The sequence below is a fragment of the Leptonychotes weddellii genome, chromosome 7 (assembly GCF_054177405.1).
Source record: "Leptonychotes weddellii isolate Sample4059 chromosome 7, ASM5417740v2, whole genome shotgun sequence".
Lineage (NCBI taxonomy): Eukaryota > Metazoa > Chordata > Mammalia > Carnivora > Phocidae > Leptonychotes > Leptonychotes weddellii.
Genome location: NC_138375.1, coordinates 18,741,369 through 18,763,675, shown reverse-complemented (window position 1 = coordinate 18,763,675; position 22,307 = coordinate 18,741,369).

Below are 22,307 nucleotides of genomic sequence, written 5' to 3'. Positions count from 1 at the left end.
TTTGTATTTATTTATTGAGGGAGAGAGAATGATAGAGAGCATGAGAGGGGGGAAAGTCAGCAGGAGAAGCAGACTCCCTGCTGAACAGGGAGCCCAATGCGGGACTCGATCCTGGGACTCCAGGATCATGATCTGAGCCAAAGGCAGTCGCTTAACCAACTGAACCACCCAGGTGCCCCTACTATGGAGAATCTTAAGTGCTGATTAATCTTGAGGCACCTGTTGTTCCCTCACTTGTTTCAAATCCTAAGACTAATGTATAGCTCAAAAATTGTTTGCTTTCACAACTAGGTTAGATATCTGTAGCTTCCTTATCCATTTATGTAAAAGGAAAAATGCACAGTTAACAGCTTACGGGCTGGCCTTAGTTAAGTTTAACAACAGTTTTATTATATAATTCATTGACTGTTCCAATGTGAATTAATTCTGAATATATCTACTATCCAAAATAATCAAGAAAAGAAAACATAGAATAAAAATATTAACCTAGGAGCACAAAGCATGTGAAGTTCTAACTTGAAGGCTATATGAAAATCTAGCATGAATTCAGTGTACACTAGAGAACTAGAAAAACCTGATTAAAAAGTTGTATTGTCTTACACAGATTATAATAAAAGAAAATTAGAAGCCCATTTCACTTAGGCGTTCTGATTCAATTTAATTTACAAACAATGTATTCTGAATTTGACATTGTATTAAATAATAAAACATCATGATCAAGTAACATTTATCCTGGAAATGTAAGGCTCTTTTCCCAACAGAAAACCTAAGGATAGGGGCGCCTGGGTGGCTCAGTCGGTTAAGCGGCTGCCTTCGGCTCAGGTCATGATCCCAAGATCCTGAGATTGAGCCCCGCATTGGGTCCTGGGATCGAGTCCCGCATCGGGCTCCCTGCTCTGCAGGGAGCCTGCTTCTCCCTCTCCTACTCCCCCTGCTTGTGTTCCCTCTCTCTTTGTGTCTCTCTCTGTCAAAATAAATAAATAAAATCTTAAAAAAAAAAAAGAAAAGAAAACCTAAGGATAAAAGTCAAAAAATCAATCGACAATGCACAGTCATATGGTAATCTCAGATGATGTAAATTATTTGATGAATTTAGCACTTGTGATTTAAAATATTTACCAAGTAAAGATTGAAAGAAAAATTTTAAATTGTTAATATTTATAAACAAAAAATGACAGTGAACATACTTATTGGAGATATCAGATGCATTTTTTGGGAGCAAGAAAAGAGTGTCCACTACTATTGAATTATTTGCATTGGAGGTATTTGCTATTAAAAAAAAGTAAAACATTGTGAGGCTTACAAGAGGAAGGATGCACTGCCCTTACTTGTTAAGAGTAGTATCTTAATTAGAAAATCAACACACCCAATGAAACAATAAAAAAGTTTGGCAAATTTTCCAAATGAAGCAAGAGGTTGCAAATACCAATAGCATATCTTTAATCACCTAGAAAATTTAAATTGTAAAAATATACCTCTAAGTATCAATAAGGACCTTAAGAATGTAATAATTAACTTAGGCAAGAATATAGAAGTTTCTTATAAAAAATCAGTTTGATTCCAGTAAAAGCATTATGATTTGATTTAACAGGGGAATATTCCAAAGACCTGATCTAAATGAGAAAAAACTTTATGAGACACATTACCTCATGGGGAATGGACATTTATTTATCTGGTACCACTCCCCTCTAGCCTTTCTCTCTAATCTAAAAGGAGGGGTGGAGGAGTAAAGAGCTATGAAGACTTGTTAAAGTTAAATCTCCACAGCACAGTCCAGTAAAAGACTGAGAATTAAGCATAAGATTGCAGGCTACCTCCCCCACTCCACCAGTGCTTACTCTACTACCACATTAGCAATGCTTTGGGGGATACAGCTGAAAGTGCTGCAAGACACATACTCTTTCTTAGTAGGCTTCCCTTAATAGGTGTCAATAACAGAAAAGTAACTGGAAAATTCTCCAAATACTAGGAAATTAAATAACACATCTGTAAATAATAATGGTGTCAGGAGAACTTAACAAATATTTTGAACTAAATGAAACTAAAAATACAACAGGTCTAAATTTGTGGAATGCAGTATTAGAAGATTTATAACACCTAAAAATATATTTTGTTAATGAAGAAATATCTGAAATGAATAACCTAAGACCCATCTTAGGCTAAAGAAGTTAAGCCTAAAGCAAGCAAAAGAAAATAAATAATAAAAGAATGAATAAAAATGAAAACAACAACAATAGTGAATATTAACGAAACTAAAATATGTACCTCTCAAGAGATCAATGAAATTTATAAATATCTAACCAGGCTATGCAAAGAAAAAAAAGGAGACACTAAATAATAATTAATATTAGAAATGAAACAGGTCCTGATTACTAATCTCATGGACATTAGGAGGATAATAAAGGATTACTACAAACAGCTCTTGGCTCAAATCCAAAAAAGGATAGAAATGAAGGATATAAATACCAAGTCTTAAAGATATTGAGCAAGTGCATCTTTCATACACTGCTAGAAGTACACATCAACGCATGCACTTGGAAAACTGTTTGGCTGCATATCCACTAAAGACGAACATATAAATACCCATGACCAAGTAAATACAAGTTAGATGTATGGAACATAAATGCATATATTTCTACGCAAATAGATATGTCAAGACTGCACACAGAAGCCATATTTTTAAAAGCCTCGAAGTGCAAATTATGCAAATGTTCATAAGCAATATAATTTATAAATACATTGTTGTATATTCATAAAATGAAAATGAATGAACTACTTCCCGGAGCAACAGCATGAATGGATCTTGCAACCATTATGTTGGGCAAAACTTGCCAGACATTTCTATCTCTGCATTAATTTATTATTCAAAAACAGGCAAAAATAATTAATGGTGATAGTTGAGAGAACAGAGGTTAGTGTAAACAGAGGTTAGTGTAGAAAAGACAATTGGTTGGTAATAAACCATTTTTTGATCTGATGGTATTATACGGAGTGTGTATGTTGTGAAAATTATCATTCTCTTATAGTTAAGATTTGTGCAGTTTTCAACATGTAGTTTATATATAGTTTAATAACATGTATATAAAAATCATGCATCCATGGGCTAGACAAGATGAATCTTATTTTTTTTTATTTTTTAAATGAATTTTAATAGAAATAAGCCGAGAAAGCTTATCCAGGACTAGAGCTAAACTATTTTGGAAATTTAGGAAATCTCAATCCAATGCAGAAAAGATAAATTATTCTCTGAAGTGTGATGTGACAACTGACTAACCAGTTGGAAAAAATAAAATAAAGTTATATCCATATCCTACATTGCACACTGGGATAAAATCTAATGAACAAAACATTAAATTGATAAATGAAAAAAAGTACTAGAAGAGAATATGTGAGAATTCATCACTTTATCAGATGGACATTTCAATTAATTTTGTTTAAGTTTGAAGATTCAAGAAATAGGGTAGTAGCATATTAGAAGAAAAGAAGCAAACTTTCAAACAATTGAAATAGGCAAAGGTAGATTGCTCTGGGGGACAGGGCCTATCAAAGGATGTGAGGACTGCAAGACTTTTAATATTGCACTCATTGGTCAACTTGGACTTTCATTTTGATATGTGTATTTTACTTAATGGAAATAAAAAGTTCAAATTGCTCTATGGAGATCGTATGGAAACCACATAATATGCAACCGTGGAGATAAAGAACAATGGAGAATCACAATTCATATTTTGGAATAAAAATGATTTTTTGGATTATTTACTCTTTATTTTAGTCTGGATAAATGTTTAAAACCAGACATAGTGTACAGATCTCAGTTCAGGTGCATATCTGCTCATTTAGTTAATAGCTGTCAGTAGTTGCATTGAGAAAATCTCTGAAATGTTTCTGGGATTAGTAAGAAAGCGAATGGGATAATTTAGCTGTCTTTCAGGAGTTAAGGGAAGTAGAAGGATGATGCGCTCCATACTTCCCCTCTCTTTTATCAGCCAACATAGTGATATGCAATGTGCATTGACGAGATCATTTTGTAAATTAAGTGAATATTTAAATAAGGTGACTCTATTATAGCTTATTCAATTTTAGTGCAGCATACTTTAAAAATACATTTTCATAATGTTTCAATGTAGAATGAATTGCTAGTAAAGTACATATAGATTATCTGTTGATGAACTGTATTTGATATGAGGTTTGATATTTTTAAAAATATGTAATGTCCCTTACTATCACTTCTTTCTTAAGGTTGGTAAAATAATTAGATCTGAAAATATTTTTTCCCATTTTATTAAAAAGTAGTCATGTTAGGTGAAGGGATCTTGAAATTCCATTTATTTCTTTGTCTAAATCTACCATAAAACAAATTACTATCATCAGGCTCTTCCAGTTATCTTGTTTACCTGACTATTGTGCATCCTTAACTTGGCACATATTGTGGCTATTGTTTATCTGGATTGCCCTGTTATTTTTTTGCCTATTTTATATAACTTTCAACCTGTATTTTATCTATGTTTTTTCAACCTATATTTTAATATCATTTTCACTCTGAAGTTTTCTTAAGAATTATTCTCTTTGATGATTTTGCAAACTACACATTAGTTGTATTAAATACCCAGTATGATAGAAGTTAAAATTTAATTACACATATGCTACCATGACTATTTATAAAGTGTGTTTCTCCAGCAAGGGTATATCCTACACAATGGATAAAATATTTCCAAATCCATGTTTTGTAACCTTAATGTTGCCTATCTCCTAGGCATATAGTATTAACAAAATGATTTGCCATTGATTTTCAGAGGATGGATTTATTGCTATACAGAAAAAAAATGCAACATCATGAGAAATTTTTAATATACTTTCATGTAATGTAAAGTGGTATTCCATTATTTATAGAAGGAAGGTGGTAAATTCCTGAATTTCACTGTAGGCTCAAATAAAGTTTGCAACTGTGACCAGTTCTATGATGATTTGCTAAGGTCTTCTGCATTTAAAAGCTAAAATTCATCTGGTTTAAGGTTAAGCTGACTAGGGCATAAATTTCCAACAGGGGAAAACATGGTTTCAAAGACAAATTTTAAGAGAACATGTGAGTCACTGCACAGAGAACTATCATTCTAAATTACATGCTTTAGTCTGTCTACAACATTTGGGTTTTTTCCTCCTCTTTTTTCCCTTTATTTTGTCCTTTTTAAAAATAAAAACTTGGAGATTTTCTGGCATAAAAGCTAAAAGGAAACAATCAGCTATAAAGGAGACTATCTGAGTTATTGGCAAATACTTCGGCTAAAAATGAAGCTAATGTGAAATAGAATTTGCATTCTAGTCACTGGTGTGGTATATAATCATGTACTGTATGCAGTTAAATGAGTCTGTTGTCTAGCTGTAATGAATATCTACATCCATCCTAACATTTAATGAGGAATAAATGACTTATTATCCATGAATGGCTGTGTCTAAATAGCTCTGCAACAAAAACAGAACATTAAAATGTGTAGCTAAAATAGATCTTAAATGATAATGAACTTACTTAGATTATTAATTAATTTTTAAATCATCATAACGTTCACTGCTTTAGGATGAAATAAGCACTACACAAAGTTCAAGCACAAGGACAATTTCAAAGTCTGAATTTTAAATTGGATTTAAATACATATGTATGTGTTTGTGTATATGTAGTTATATATGTATATATTTATGTATGTATATTCATTTCATATATACACACCATATACACACAAACACACATTTAAAGGAAAACTGTCCTTTGTAAGACATCTTTGCTACCTTAAAAATAACAGCACATTACTAAATTTACCTACCCAAAAGTGCACTTAATATGTTCACTTATAATGTATAAACCTAATTTTAAAAATTTTAAATGAACATATATAATGTATAAATCTAATTTTTAAAAGGAAAGAATGCCATATTAGAACTATGTTTTTGTTAAGCCTGAAATTCATGCATAATTTTTGAAACAATGAGGGGATTATTTTTTGGTGAAAACTGAGTGTATTTTAGAACATAAGTTTTAAAAAGAACTTACAACTTTATTTTGCATAATGGTCCATTATGTTATTTTACTCAAATAATATAAAATAGATTTTTTAAAAAGATTTATTTATTTATTTGAGAGAGAGAGAGAGAAGGAGAAACAAGATGTAGAGGGAGAGAGAGAATCTCAAGCAGACTCCCCACTGAGCACAGAGTTTGATGCATGATCGAGCCCAGTCCACTGAGATAATGACCTGAGCAGAAATCAAGAGTCCGAAGCTTAACTGACTGAGACACCCAGGTGCCACTGAAATAGATTTTTAAAAACAACTTAATCTACAGTGCTTTGGGGTGAAAAATTCAAAGGCAGTTTTCTTAATCTGTAAATGATAAGCATAGCAACTTAAAAAAATTATTTATTTATTTGCAAGAGAGAGACAGAGAGAGAGCGAAAGAGAGAGAGCGCACATGAGTCGGGGGGGCAGAGGGAGAGGGAGAAGCAGACTCCCCGCTGAGCAGGGAGGCCAACGTGGAGCTCTGGACCAGGACCCTGAGATCACGACCTGAGCTGAAGGGAGAGGCTTAACCGACTGAGCCACCCAGGTGCCCCAGCACAGCAACTTCTAAAAATAGCTAAACTCAGACATTGTCTAAATCACCCCCCCAAAGTCAAAAAACTACTTACTATTTTATCAATCAACTAGATGTTAATGTATCCATTCCCTTTATTTTACTCCAACAAGATTCCAACCATCTTTATCTCTATCTGAAGTCTTCTCCAAATGACCTGACAAAACCCACATTCTTGCCCTCCAAATGCATTTCTCTCCCTGAAGACAAAGTAATCTATTAAAATAGCATAACGGAGTGTTTCTTCTCCTTCCCCAATCCATTATTTACCATTCAAGTCTTCCCATTGCTTTCTGGGTGGGACCCAGATCCTTTCCTACCTGTTCTGCCTCTTCTACAGTATGCTCTCTGTTGTTCTTTTCATCACTGATACACAGTGCTTTTGAAATGTTCTCTTACTGAGCCATGCACCATTTCCTGGGGAACTTTTTGTATCCTGTTATAATCACACTTTAGTTTTTTCTCAATCAACAGTTTTCCAGGGAAAATTACCCTGAACTTGCAAATCTCTGTTGCATGTGTCCATACATAATCTACACACCTCTCTGAAGAAGTTTCCAGAGTTATTAATTTTATATATATTTGTAACCAGGAAGCAGAGTTTACGCTAAACTGCCGGGCAAATTTATGTAAATTAGAAATTATGACCTGACTCTGTAGAGCATTCTGTGGCAATCAGAATGAGCATTAATCAGCCAATTCTCGCCATACACAGTAGTAATACAATAAATTAATGAGTAACATTTGAGCAAGTGTATCTATAGTTAGCAAATTATCTTAGTTTTCTGACACCTGTTCCTGGATAGGATAGCAATATTGAAAGATGATCTACCAATATCTGTAATATATACTCTAAATTGTTACTATGATTTATTTTATGAGTCAATGACTGAAATACCAGAAATATAGGAAACTGTGCCTTTCAGTAGCTGACCATTTCCAAGATTAATTACATTTGGTCACAAACTTGTCAGACAACTGTATGTTTGGGTTTACTGCAAAGTGATTTCATGCTCTTTCTTTTGTCAAGTGTCATGATTTTAAGTATCTCTAATTTGATGCAAATATTACATGGTGTTTGTGGATGAATTAACATACACTGCATCCCTGCGAAGTGTTAAGATAATGCTAGCAAAACACAAATGACATTTTCCTGTGTTGATACACTTAATGATCAGGGGAAAGTGAACATAAAATTAAACATAAAGCAAAGGCAAATTTTTATGATTATACATGAAGGAAAAATTTGGCCAAAAGGAGAATTAATATTTTGTATATGATGTTTTTTAAAATTGTAATTTTTATTACATATCATGATATTATCATGTTAATTGTTATAGTGGAATGACATCTCAGAAGTAACATTCTTATTTTAAACCCTCAGATCTGAAAAAGATAAAAAATACAAATTACTTTAAATAAATTTAAACTTAAAACAGCTGTGTCATTCATTTTAGTAAACTGATTTTCCCATAAAATATCCTTTTGTATTTATGAAAATTTGAGAAAGAATCTCTGAAAGTATTTTTTTATGAGAGAAATGATTGAGATTTCTAGAAGAGTCTAGCAGACATAATGCATTTAGACACGACTGGGCTGAATGAAAAGTACATGAGATGTTTCTGGGTTAAGCAATGGTAGAAAGGTGGAATTAAAAGTGTAAGGATATCGTGCATGCCATATTTTTATGAATTTCTAGCTGATAATAATAGCTAATGATAGGCAGAGATTTGAACCAGTGACCCTCACATGAGAATCTCTTTACCTGTCCCAATTTTTTTTTTTGAGTAAGTCAGTTTTCAAATTAAGTTGAATTTGCATTTTTAAAAATCAAAATGCATTTTAAAATTAAATTATTCATAGGGATATCTGAAAAGCATAATAGATTCTGAAACTGGACTGCTCAACTGGGCCATAAAACAAAAAGTTAAAATAGGAATGGTCATCTAGGAAAAACCCAGGGACCACAATTCAGGAAGAGATGTTTGATGAGCGTAATTGCAAGGCTACTTTAAATCACACAGTGCTGATGGTTACAAATAAAATGCTGGTTTTCAATCAGGAATGGGAAATTATTTGTAATTATTATTTGTACTTCCACATTGTTTTATTCTGATATGCATCATTTGCTAAAATAATTGTCTTAATAATGGGGAATATCTTATACAGTGAAATACAAAAACTTTTAAATTACTACATATCTAAATCCGCCAAAACTTATAAATGACACATATATCATTTATTTGTATTTAATAATGAAAATAATCAAAATATGTTAAGATTTAGAGGTAAAAAGAAAACATTCAATTCTAGGGTAAGTGGTTAAACAACAGCAACATATAATTGACATATACTTTTCATTGTTCAAAGTCTTCTAAGGTCTGTGTTTTATTTAATTAATTAATTTAGTTGCTCATTTTTAAAGAAGATATATTTATTTATTTTGAGAGAGAGAAAGAGAGAATCTCAAGCAGACCCTGTGCTGAGTGTGGAGCTCAAGATGGAGCTCCATCTCACACCCTGACATCAAGACCTGAGCCGAAATTGAGTCCGAGGCTTAACTGACTGAGCCACCCAGATGCCCCTATTTGTTCATTTTTAAATTTTATTTTTTTGAACCTTTCAAGCAAAGTCTATGTATTTTTTAAAGATTGATTTATTTATTTGAGAGAGAGAGAACGCATACCCACATGTGAGTTGGTGTAGGGGCAGAGGGAGAGAATCTTCAAGCAGACTCTCCACTGAGCCCAGAACTTGATCTCAAGACCTATGACATCATGACCTGAGCCGAAACCAGGAGTCGGATGCTCAACTGAATGAGCCACCCAGGCGCCCCAAGGTCTATATTTTATAACCATGTTTTGATCATTTTCTCCCAGAAACATGTTCAATGAAACAAAGTTGTTTGAATTGATGCCATTTAAGTGTTCTCTAATGAAACTGCATAAATTTAACACTCTTGAATATTTTGAGAGGTACTAGCTAAATTTAGTCATAAAATTTGTTTTCCAAATCAAACAACATTAAACTCAACAGATATCTAGCTTATTGGATAAAGTCTTGCCAATTACCAAGGTACCCAATGCTTCCCTAGATCTACCTTGGTATTTTATATGCTGTTTACCATCTTGTCTTACCCTAGTCTGTTTTAGCCACCTAACACATTTGTAATTTACACCATCTTTAGATCTCTTGAAAAAGGTGGTGTTTCATAGGGTACCCTTTCTTTTCTCACTTTTCCAACTGAAATGTTACCTTCTCTTTAAGCCTAGGCTTCTTTGGAAGCTACAAGCTTATAACTATTGTCCAATATATGTTAAAACAAGTAATTTAAAAAAGAGAGATGTTAACTAACTAGAAATTAAATAAAACTTGAAAAAAATAAAAAAGAAAGAAAAATATGTTGGGTTTTTCCTTTATAAATAATTGTGATATAAAAAGAAAGATATGGATTAAAAAATTTATAACGTTAAAGAAATTTGATGAGAATGAGAAGAAAAGCTAACCATGTATATTTAGTGCAATGTTCTAATGACCACTTGAGCCATACAATACATGAAATTGCTTGCTGACAACCTTCATTTGATAGGATGCTTTTTGTGGAATGTACTCTTAAATCTTTGTTAGCACCATCACTTAAGTAGCATTTTGTGCCTAGCAAAAAGAAGTGAAAGTTTAAGTCAGTATATTTGCATTACTTAGAAAAATGCAGAGGAACAGAACCTGGAAAGGATTTTGTGTGTGTAGACTTTAATCAATTACTCTATCCTTTTTCTAAAAATCATGATTACCTGTGTTTGCTTTTTTATTTTTATTTTATTTTAATTTTTTTAAGATTTTATTTATTTATTCATGACAAGCGGAGAGACAGAGAGGCAGAGGCAGAGGGAGAAGCACACTCCGCAGGGAGCCTGATGAAGACTTGATCCCAGGACCCTGGGATCATGACCTGAGCAGAAGGCAGATGCTTAATGACTGAGCCACCGAGGTGCCCCCTGTGTTTGCTTTTGAAAATTCTACTTCAATAAAAATCTTCCTTGGCCAATGTAATTCATATTTCATACTTAGATACAATATATTGACTATGATCATGAAGCATTAAAATAAACTTAGATTAAAAATTAAAAAGTTAAGTTTTTAGATTAAAATTATTGTATTAATTTAGATTTTTCCCCAAATGATCTCACCTAAAAAATAACTATTATCTATAAGCTGCTGTAGGTCACAATCATTAGTGGCTTTTAACAATAGACATCAAAATAAGTCCTAGTAAAGGAAACACAGATAATGTCTTCAAAATTTTTCAGTGCTTCATTAAGATATTAATTCTAATTTTATAAAAGCAACAATTTAAATAAATGCCTAAAGTTATAGATATCTGTTCAGTCAGGTGGGTCCTAAAACAGTAAAAACAATGGAAAAAAACGGTGGTGTGAATGTACCTACATTATTAAAAATACAAAGAAACAAAGACAACAGAAAACTATAAAACTTCCATTAACTTTAGTTCCCTTAATATTTAATCTACCATTCAAATTTCAAATTATTTGACATTGGGTTCCTAAATTACTTTAGCATATATGCAGGTTTGAACATGGCCGAAAACCTCTACCATGTCTTGGCAATAGAGAAAATTGTCTTTCAGAGGGGAGCCCTAAAAATCATCACGGCTCATTTGTGCTCTTGCCTAATGGTCATTTTTCCCTCAAGAATGCACTGCTGCTTGAAGCCAGTGGAATTAATACCTAGAAAAGTTGATTCAGAGGAAATTAATAGATTTAGTGTACTTCTTTCTATAACTTCGTTTGGAGTTAAACATAAGTTTAATGTTTTCTTAGGTCTTGTATTTAGGTTTGTTGCTAGATGTATCAGATAGTTGGCTTATACTGAATCTTCTATGAACTTCCATGTTTTCTATATTTCTGTGATGTTACTTCCATATTCCTGAGGCTTACCAGGGATCTGCTTACTTCTTCTTTTGGGATATTTGAATCATATTGATTTACAAAAAGTCCATTATGAAACAGGGATAATACAGCATAGTGAGCAGAAGTTGGGTTCTGGAGCTACAGTCCTAGTTTTGAATCCTGGGACTACCAAAGAGGGATTATATAACTCTAGTGAAGTACCTTAACTTCTTTTTCCTTTAATATCCTCATCTGCAAAGTCGAGCTACTTATGAGACAAAGTCATTACATGAATTAAATTAATTAATTTTCCTAAAACGTAGTAAGCATTCCTGGCATATCTGAACAATCAAAAGTGTATTTATTTTCCATTTTGCTGGAAAAAAAAAGATTTTTTTTTTACAAAACGATGTATTTTTTGGTAGAATTTTTATTATTGGTATTTGATATTATCACTTTTATGAATGTACAAAAATCATGCACTAACTTATTTTATAAAATGCAAAGGAGATTTCTACATTCAACAGATATTTTGCCTTCTTACATTTAAATATTTTATAATTGTGTTCCCACATGAGTTTTAAATTTCTTATATAGTTGTTCACGTATAGCTTAAATCAAGATTAACAGAAGAATTATGACATAGAAAGCAAGCATTTGGAGATTCTTATTTTGAACATGAGCTCGTTTCAAAGTTAACTTATTTTTTGTGTAATATGTATTTATAGCGTTACTGGGATTTCAATGTTGTTTGCAGTGACACTGGACACTTTTTGCATTAAGTTAGAAATATTTAATAGCAAGGAAGAATATCTTGCATTTTAGTCACAGCTGGGAGGGAGTATAAATAGTAGTATTTCTTTCCCTACAAATCATGAGGAGGGGCATTATGTCTTCAACATTGTCTCTAACATTTTTTGTTATTTTAATATAGCACATAAAATTATATTTCTTTAGCCTTGTACTTTGGCATCTGTCTGTACACTTAAAGGACACTGTTGTATTGGTGTATGTGACTTACTTTGATGATCTCACTGACAAATTCCTTTTCTTTAAAAAATTTTTCCAAATTTATTAAGAACCAATTACTGCACAGTAGATATAATCAACTATTTGTATTTTCAAAGTAGGTTTTAATGAATTTATCTGTTCTATACATAATTATTTTGTATATCCAAATAATTAAAAAGAATATCATCTCTTATGGCTTTAACCATATACAGTAATATACTCTAATTGTGTATTAAGGAAAAATTGTTAGGAATGTTTGATGAACCTCTAAAGGTACAGACAGATATCTCTATATATCTATATCTATATGTAATACTGAAACATAACATGCATTACAAAAATTATATGACTGTAATGCACAACTCCTTATTTTAAAGCCTACTACAACTCTCTGAGAGATTTTTTAAAATAAAGTCTTTTTGTTCCAGGAAAACTGATTATCATTGCAATATTGGAATTGTATCTGCTGTTATCCCACCTCCTAGATGTTTTTACTTGGCGCCTACTTCCTTTCTGATGTCACACTAAAGAAGATTATATCTAGCAAATTTTTATTTCAATATAGGTTTATTTCTAAATAAGAGTTTAGTTCTTTATTTCTAAAGAAGAGTTCCCAGAGTGAATGTAAAAGAAATGTTCACTCCAATTTGTGTAAAACAAGTAACTCTACCAGAAATGGACCCAGCTGTGATGAATCTTTTGGAATTGTTTTCTTGACAGCTGCATCAGGAAGATTAGTATCTCCCGTATTCCTTTTCTAACTTCTTGAGGAACCAATTCTATCTTTGAAGATCAGGATAGTAGGGATGCATGGCTAGGAGATTTACACTAAAATGTAAATATGGTAGGGCCTTATCTAGCCAGTCATGTCTGCCCTCTCCCCTCTCCTCTTCTCCCCTACTTATCATACTATGTCAAAACACAGAGAATGGACATGGTTCAGAGAGCTTCCAGGTTAGTAAACATACGGAGATCTGGGGGAGAGTGGGGTGCCTGGAGAGCCATGGAAGCCCTGTGCCCTCCCCCATACTTGCCCAGTGTATCTCTTCATCTGGCTGTTGATTTATATCCTTTATCATATCCTTTAGTAAACTGGTAAATATACAACAAACAAACAAAACCAAAACAACAACAAAAAAGGAACAAAGGAACAAAAAAACACACAGAGAATGACCTGCAATTTCTTTAAAACCTCACATGGTTCCACCACTTGTTCCTTAAATTACGTTTATTCCCCTTGCCAGGAAATACTTTTATCCCCAAATTGGTGCATCCTGTGTTCACCTTGTTTTTATAATAAGATAATGATTGATTTCTTCTCAAAATATCAGTGGTATAAGTTATAGCATTATTTATTTACCCAATTTGAAGAATAATAAAATTTATGTTGAAAAATAAAATATCCAAGACTCTATGTCCCACCTTTGTTAAATAATTCAACATTATTTAGAGTAAGGAATTTATATTGGAGTGAAAAGTTCTCCAAATCTAAAAAAGTATCAGGGGGTGCCTGGGTGGCTCAGTCGTTAAGTGTCTGCCTTCAGCTCAGGTCATGGTCCCAGGGTCCTGGGATCGAGCCCCGCATCGGGATCCCTGCTCGGCGGGAAGCCTGCTTCTCCCTCTCACACTCCCCCTGCTTGTGTTCCCTCTCTCGCTGTGTTTCTCTCTGTCAAATAAATAAATAAATAAAATCTTTAAATAAATAAATAAATAAATAAATAAATAAATAAATAAATAAATAAAATAAAAAGGTATCAATAATGTTTGAGCTTAGAAACATTCTCCTTAATTGCTCCTCCACAATCTCTTTGTCCAGGACTTTCTCTACAGTGTCTTGCCTTCATACAGTGCATGTGACATTTTCAAAACAGAGACTATATTTGCTATTTACAGCAAGAAAGGCAAAAGGTGTAATGACGCCAGATTATCAGACACTGTGTATCACAGGAAAAATTCCTGCTCAACTTCAGAAGGAGAATAAACTTTGGAAACCTAATGTGTGCCATTAATCTAGTCTGAAAAGCAATTAATCCAGCAAGGTTGTAGCAAAGATGGCTACAAACTAGCACAGATAGACATAAACATTGAACTAGTCAGGTGTGAGTTAAGTAAAGAAGAACTAAGAATCTTTTACTGAGAATGCAATAGATCCTCCCATAATAAGAGTAATAATTATTCCAAAGGTTGTTTCTATATTAGAAAAATAACCAAGAAGAAATACTATATTCTATTGTTAAAGAGAGTCTTCTTACATAAAATACTCTTGTTAAAATGGAGGATTTTTATCAGCCAACCAGTAAGGAAGAACATCATGGTAAAAACCATCTGCATGCACAGTGGTGTTTTTAATATATATTGAAAGCAATTTTCACTCTAATATACAAAATTATTTTAAGGGTAAAGGCTTCTGTGGGTCTTCAAGTAAGTTAAAGATTGTATAGAGGGCACCTGGGTGGCTCAGTTGGTTAAGCGACTGCCTTCGGCTCAGGTCATGATCCTGGAGTCCCGGGATCGAGTCCCGCATCGGGCTCCCTGCTCGGCAGGGAGTCTGCTTCTCCCTCTGACCCTCCCGACCCTCCCCCCTCTCATGCTCTCTCTCTCTCAGTCTCTCTCTCAAATAAATAAATAAAAATCTTAAAAAAAAAAAGATTGTATAGAAATGGCAGTCATATATAAAAACCCAGTATTTATAAAAATGAAAAAATATATATTCACATGGAAAAATACACCATCCAAAATGTCCATGGGTATCATTGTTGGAATAGTTATGAACTTTTTTAAGTATCAGGGAGAAAAATAATACAGTAGAGTTAAAATTTGTTTAAAATAATTTGGAGGATTAATATATATATTATGTGAGAACAATGTCATGAAATCCAATATGGCTAATTCACAACAGACACTGATCTTGGTGCATACTTACTTTTATAGAGAAATCTCTTCTAACCTCTTTTTGTCTTTTTGCTGTCAGTTATCATCAATCAGTTAAACCTTTTAAAGCAAACTACAAGAGAATTCTTAGGTCACCTTTATTTTGTTGCTTTTCAAAAGAAGTATATGAAAAGGACATGTGCTTCTATTGAATGACTGAGCATCCTGTATATTAAATATATCTTTTAAAGATGCCAGACACTTTCATTGGCATGGAATACCTTACAGTTTGAAAAGGTATGTGAAACTATTTTATTCTTTTTTCATTAGAAAGCTGACATTGGTGCCTCAGGGACTGAATTTGTCATGAAAAAATTTTTCTGAAATTAGAGAAAGTAAATCTGCGTGTCTGGAAATGAACACTCACCTTGATTAAAATAAAAAGAATACAACAGCTTTCACTTTCAATCTTTCCTTACTAGAAAAACAGTTTTCACTTAGTGATTTTAAACTCACCTGAGGAATGCATAAAAGACTATTATGAATCAGTTTAGTTCAACTAAGAGTTCCCAAGCATAATTTATAAAAGCACTAGATTCAGACTAAAAATGAAGAGCAGATGGTGATGATAGAATACCCAAACATTTTTAAAGGTGACTTTAAAAAATATTGCATGCTTTTATTTTCATATAGAATAAAGCAGCATGAACACATTAATTCAATTTTAATATTCTTTAATTTATAAATTAAAAAAATATAGCATACCTAACACAGAAGCATCATTTTTGAGCAAATAAGCTAAAATCAAATGATTACTTAAAACTAAATGACAGCACAGGAAATAAAATAAAGTAACTCCATGTTGTGTCTATTTTAACATTACACACATTTAGTGTTTATTGTTATTAATGGCATTAATCCCACATTATAATTAATGACTACTAACTATAAGTATAAACATCACACCACCATTAATATTTTTCTTATTCAGTGAGAAGAGCAATGAATCATTTATGCTCAATTACTCTTTTTTTAAATAGCTTTATTAAGGTATAATTATAAGGTGTGATGAAAGGCCACATATATTTAATGTATACAACTTTATGAGTTGTATACATGCCCCTGTGACACCATGCTCAGTTACTCTTAAAGACTCTATGTACACACTCTATATGAGTTTATAAGCACAAATTGAGCATTATAAATTTCTGTACATGTAATAGATAACCAAAACATGGAAATACCTTACATTGAAAGCAACCTACAAGTTTTTCCAATAGTCATTGAAAATCTATCAGTATTAGAATAATAATGTATTCCAGGGAAATGAGATGTCTTCTGTAGGTGTTGGCCTCCTCAGTAGATAAACACTTTGACTGAACCAAATCTTTTTGGCAATCATGTAATTCTATAATTTTACATTTTAAAAATAAAGTTTAAATTAACATGTTTAGGGTAAGAAGCTGGATAAAACTGCATAAAAGATAATTGACGATTGAGGAACATTTATTTCTACCCCATGTTCATGACTTGACACATGTATTGCTATATGTGGTTATGAAACATAAATGTGAACCTCGGAACAAATTATATTTTGTTTTCCTGTTGTAATCAGGATAAAAAGTAGATATGTTTAGTTATAGAGAAGTAAATAATGATATACTCTTGTATACTTAAATTTGTAACTGAAATAAATTCCTGCTACTTTCACAGAGGAATTAAATAAGTGAAGACACTACATATCCAATAAGCAGACAAGCTTTATTTTCAAAGTAAATATAATACATATACCACTAATCAAAAGCTGATTACCTGAATTTCATCAATGGATTAAAATAATAACTTTCTTTATAGATGAATGAAAGTAAGAATCATAGACTGCTTCTATTCATGTGGATGCTTAAAAACCCATATTGGATTTCCAGGGCTGGGTGCTTGCCTCTGATCTGGAAATTTTCTCACTCTGAAGTGCATCTATGGATTTATCTTCTAAACTACAGTAGTCCCCAGGTTCCTGGGTATCATAAGAATTAATTCAAGCAAATTATCTCCAGAAATGTTTTTGAGCTGAAGTCAATTTTAGAGACCTCCAGGAAAGAGGTGGATAAAAGGAAGTGGCCCTTGCCTGTCAGTGATATTACCATTAATGCATTAAATAGCACTGGAAATGGTAGTCAGGGTTGGCAAATGATAAACAGGATCAAAATTAGTAGCTAGGAATCAAAACTTAGTTTCTATTTTGTTTTATAGTTAGCATAGATGAAAGAATGAAATATCCATGTCTACAGACATATAAAAGTATATTAATAGTCTTGTTATACTTTTTTATAAGTGAATTTAACTTTACCAAATCTATAATTTAAAATGGCAATTAATGGTTTTATTCACATATAGTCAAATAAATCAAAACAGTTAATAATAAAATGATTACTAATTTTCATACTTTTACAATATAATTCCATATAAGTAATCATTGCTGAATTTTTCTTCTCAGAGTTCAATATTTCTGGCAGTAACTTTTCTTGTTGAATTGATAATTATGTGCTTGTAATGGATTTGTTTTTGGATTTACTGAACTGTATTTCATAGTAACATTACTGCCTTTCATTTACTTATGTTCAGTCACATTTAATCTATAATCAAATTTTTAAAATAAACTACTATGTAGCACTAATCTAATTTGTTAGATAATCAAAATAATAGCAAAATTTTACTTTGTGCAAAAAAATATATTTGTTTAAATATCTAAACATGAGATCATCAAGAACTTCATTTTATAAACAATGGGAGTGAAGCACAAAGAAATAAAATAATCCATAAATGCAGAAGGACACACTGTGAGAAAGATGGAACAAGAATTCAGATTTCTAATTTTTTTTTTAAGATTTTATTTATTCATTTGAGAGACAGAGAGAGAGACAAAGAGAGCACAAGCAGGGGGAGAGGCAGAGGGAGAGAGAGAAGCAGACTACTCGCTGAGCTGGGAGCCAGATTCGGGGCTGGATCCCAGGACCTGGAGATCATGACCTGAGCCGAAGGCGGACACTTAACCATCTGAGCCATCCAGGTGCGCCAGAGATTTCTAAATTATTAATATGCTTTCTACCAAGTTTTATGTGCCAATGCAGTACACAAAGACATGTCATCATCACACATTAGCTCTATATATGACATCTCTGCATTATGACTACTTACCAACATTAGTTACAATGGATATTTTTCTCCAGAGCACTTATTTATTTTTCTTTTCCAAGTTCCAATTTAAATTCCAGTTAACATACAGTGTAATATTAGTTTCAGGCAGAGTGCTTATTTATAATTGATTTAAAAATGACTACTTCTGTTACTGTTTATTTAATGTGTAATCATTTATAAGCTGCATAAACCCAAAAAGTACATCCGTCCAAAATTTTTAGATAGTTTGCTTATGGCTGTAAGTCAAAGAGAGCTACTGAATGAATGAATTAGCAAGCAACAGTATGAGGAAAAGCAATATTAACCTCTACATGCCTTTTCCATTTGCATTTTGTCACTCTACACCCTCCTGCCTCTATTCCATAAGTAATACACTTTTTTTTTTGGTGGTAAGGAAATACTTTCCTTCACTGACATTAAAAAATAATGTCTATTTGGGGACGAGTTTACATAGGTCACAAAGAACTTATGTTCATTAATCCACATGATATTTTATCTGCTTTGGAAATATTTTATACATGGATTTCTCTTTTAACTAAAATATTTTGTTTGTATATATCTCAAGTTTTTCTCTAATCAAATTTCTTCTAAATGTTTAAATTATAAATATTGCTCTCTCTTAAATCAGTGCTCAACACAAGTGCCTTCCTTAATACTATCACCCATTTAGCCCCACCTCCCTCCATTAACCCTCAGTTTATTTTCTGTAGTTAAGAATCTGTTTTATGGTTTGCCTCTCTCTTTTTCCCCGCTTAGTTCTTTTTTTTTTTTTTTGCTTAAATTGCACATATGAGTGAAATCATATGGTATTTGTCTTTCTCTGACTGACTTACTTTGCTTAGCATAATAAACTCTAGCTCTATCCACATCTTTGCAAATGGCCAGATTTCATTCTTTTTGGTGGCTGAGTAATATTCTAGGGTGTGTGTGTGTGTGTGTGTGTATACCACTTCTTTGTCCATTCATCAGTCAATGGACATTTGGGCTCTTTCCATAGTTTGGCTATTGTTGATAATGCTGCTATAAACATCAGGGTGCATGTGCCCCTTCAAATCAGTATTTTTGTATTCTTTAGGTAAATACCCAGTAGTGCAATTGCTGCATCGTAGGGTAGCTCTATTTTCAACTTTTTGAGGAACCTCCATACTGTTTTCCAGAGTGGCTGTGCCAGCCTGCATTCCCACTAACAGCGTAAGAGGGTTCCCCTTTCTCCGCATCCTCGCCAACATTTGTTGTTTCCTGTGTTGTTAATTTTAGCCATCCTGACTGGTGTGAGGTGGTATTTCATTGTGGTTTTGATTTGGATTTCCCTGATGATGAGGGATGTGGAGCATCTTTTCATGTGTCTGTTGGCCATCTGTATACCTTTGGAAAAATATCTATTCATGTCTTCTGCCCATTTCTTAACTGGATTATTTGTTCTTTGGTTGTTGAGTTTGATAAGTTCTTTATATATTTTGGATACTAACCCTTTATAAGATATGCCATTAGCAAATATCTTCACCCATTACCAAGGCTGCCTTTTAGTTTTGTTGATTTTTTTCTTTGCTGTGCAGTTGATGAAGCCCCAATAGTTCATTTTTGCTTTTGTTTCCCTTGCCTTAGGAGATGTATCTAGTAAGAAGTTGCTTCATTGGATGTCAAAGAGGTTGCTGCATGTTTTCTCCTCTAGAATTTTGATGGTTTCCTGTCTCACATTTAGGCCTTTCATCTATTTTGAATTTATTTTTGTGTATGGTATAAGAAAGCACTCCAGTTTCATTCTTCTGCATGTGGCTGTCCAATTTTCCCAACACCATTTGTTGAAGAGACTGTCTTTTTCCCATTGGATATTCCTGCTTTGTCAGAGATTAGTTAACCATATAGTTGTGGGTTCATTTCAGGGTTTTCTATTTTGTTCCATTGATCTATGTGTCTGTTTTTGTGCCAGTACCATACTGTCTTGATGACTACAGCTTTGTAATTCAGCTTAAAGTTTAGAATTGTGATGCCCCCAGCTTCACTTTTCTTTTTCAAAATCACTTTGGCTATTCAGGGTTTTTGTGGTTCCATACAAATTGTAGGATTATTTCTTCTAACTCTGTGAAAAATGTTTGTGTTATTTTGATAGGGATTGCATTGAATGTGTAGATTGCTTCGGGTAGTATAGGCATTTTAACCATATTTGTTCTTCCAACCCATGAACATGGGATGTTTTTCCATTTCTTAGTGTCCTCTTCAATTTCTTTAATAAGCATTCTAGTTTTCAGAGTGCAGATATTATACCTCTTTGGTTGTTTTTTTCCTAGGTATCTTATGGTTTTTGGTGCAATTGTACATGGGATCGATTCCTTGATTTTCTGCTGCGTCATTATTGGTTTATGGAAATGCAACAAATTTCTGTACATTGATTTTATATCCTGTGATTTTACTGAATTCATTTATTAGTTCTAGGAATTTTTTGGTGGAGTCTTTTGGGTTTTCTACATAGGGTATCATGTTGTCTGAAAATAGAGAAAGTTTGACTTCTTCTTTGCTGATTTGGATGCCTTTTATTTCTTTTTGTTGTCTGATTGCTGAGGCTGATGAGAAGACATATTTATAAAATATATTTTACATCAGAAATAATGTTGATTCTGAAAACATTGAATAGATGGTATCATTTCAACTTACTGTGCATTATGTTAACCATTTAACATTAAATATTTGATAATTGTATTTAGATACTTTTAATTTTCTTCATTTTTTTTTTCAAGTACTCTCTATGCCCAATGTGGGGCTGGAACTCATGACCCCAAGATCAGGAGTCACATACTCCACTGATTAAGCTAGTCAGGTGCCCCAAAATATTTTTAATTTTCAACACATAATAACCTTACTGATTTTCTTGTATTTAAACATTAACAATCTTATCTATTATCCTGAAAAGATTTGTATTCAACATCAATAGTTGAAAAAGTAATTTCAAAGAAACAATTTGATCACAAAATGGTGAAGGACATATGTCAAACTCCAAATTATGGAAACGCTATTTTACAAAAATAGTAAAAATCATCAAAATCAAATCTGATTAGCTGACCTCAAATAGTGTATAGTTTATTTTTTTTTTACTAACACTTTGAGCTTGCTATTTATACATATGTATACAAGAATATGGTACTTTATATTAATTTGCCCACAGCATGGTCATAAAACAAAAACCAACAGAAAAGAATTTCATTATATTCAATTGAGCATCAAGTTCCCCACTGACTAATAACAATTCAAACTGAATCATATTCAACAGCAAGAATACTAATAAAACAAAATGTTTCAACCACAGATAACACACATTTATTTGTCAGTAAAATAATTTTGGAATAGTTGACTTGTGGATTGTTTATGCCCTTGGTTCTAATATCACTCTCTGGTAAGATAAAGATTATGTAAAATTGCATTTTATTTGTTATTGCATTTAATACAATTTGATAAGCTGTAAATAAAACTGAAAATGCACATATTTGCATTAGTCTTGCATCAAATGCAATGTGGTAAAATCCAGTGCAATTAATTGATATATCTAATTAATTTTAAGTAGACATAATCAGTGTTTCATTACATACACACAGTTTTGAGTGGGAAAAAACACCATTCCCTCATTCAATCAAACTACTGGTTTATTTATTTATTTAATTTATATATACAACTTTTATTTTGGAATAATATTAGATTTAGATTTTAAAA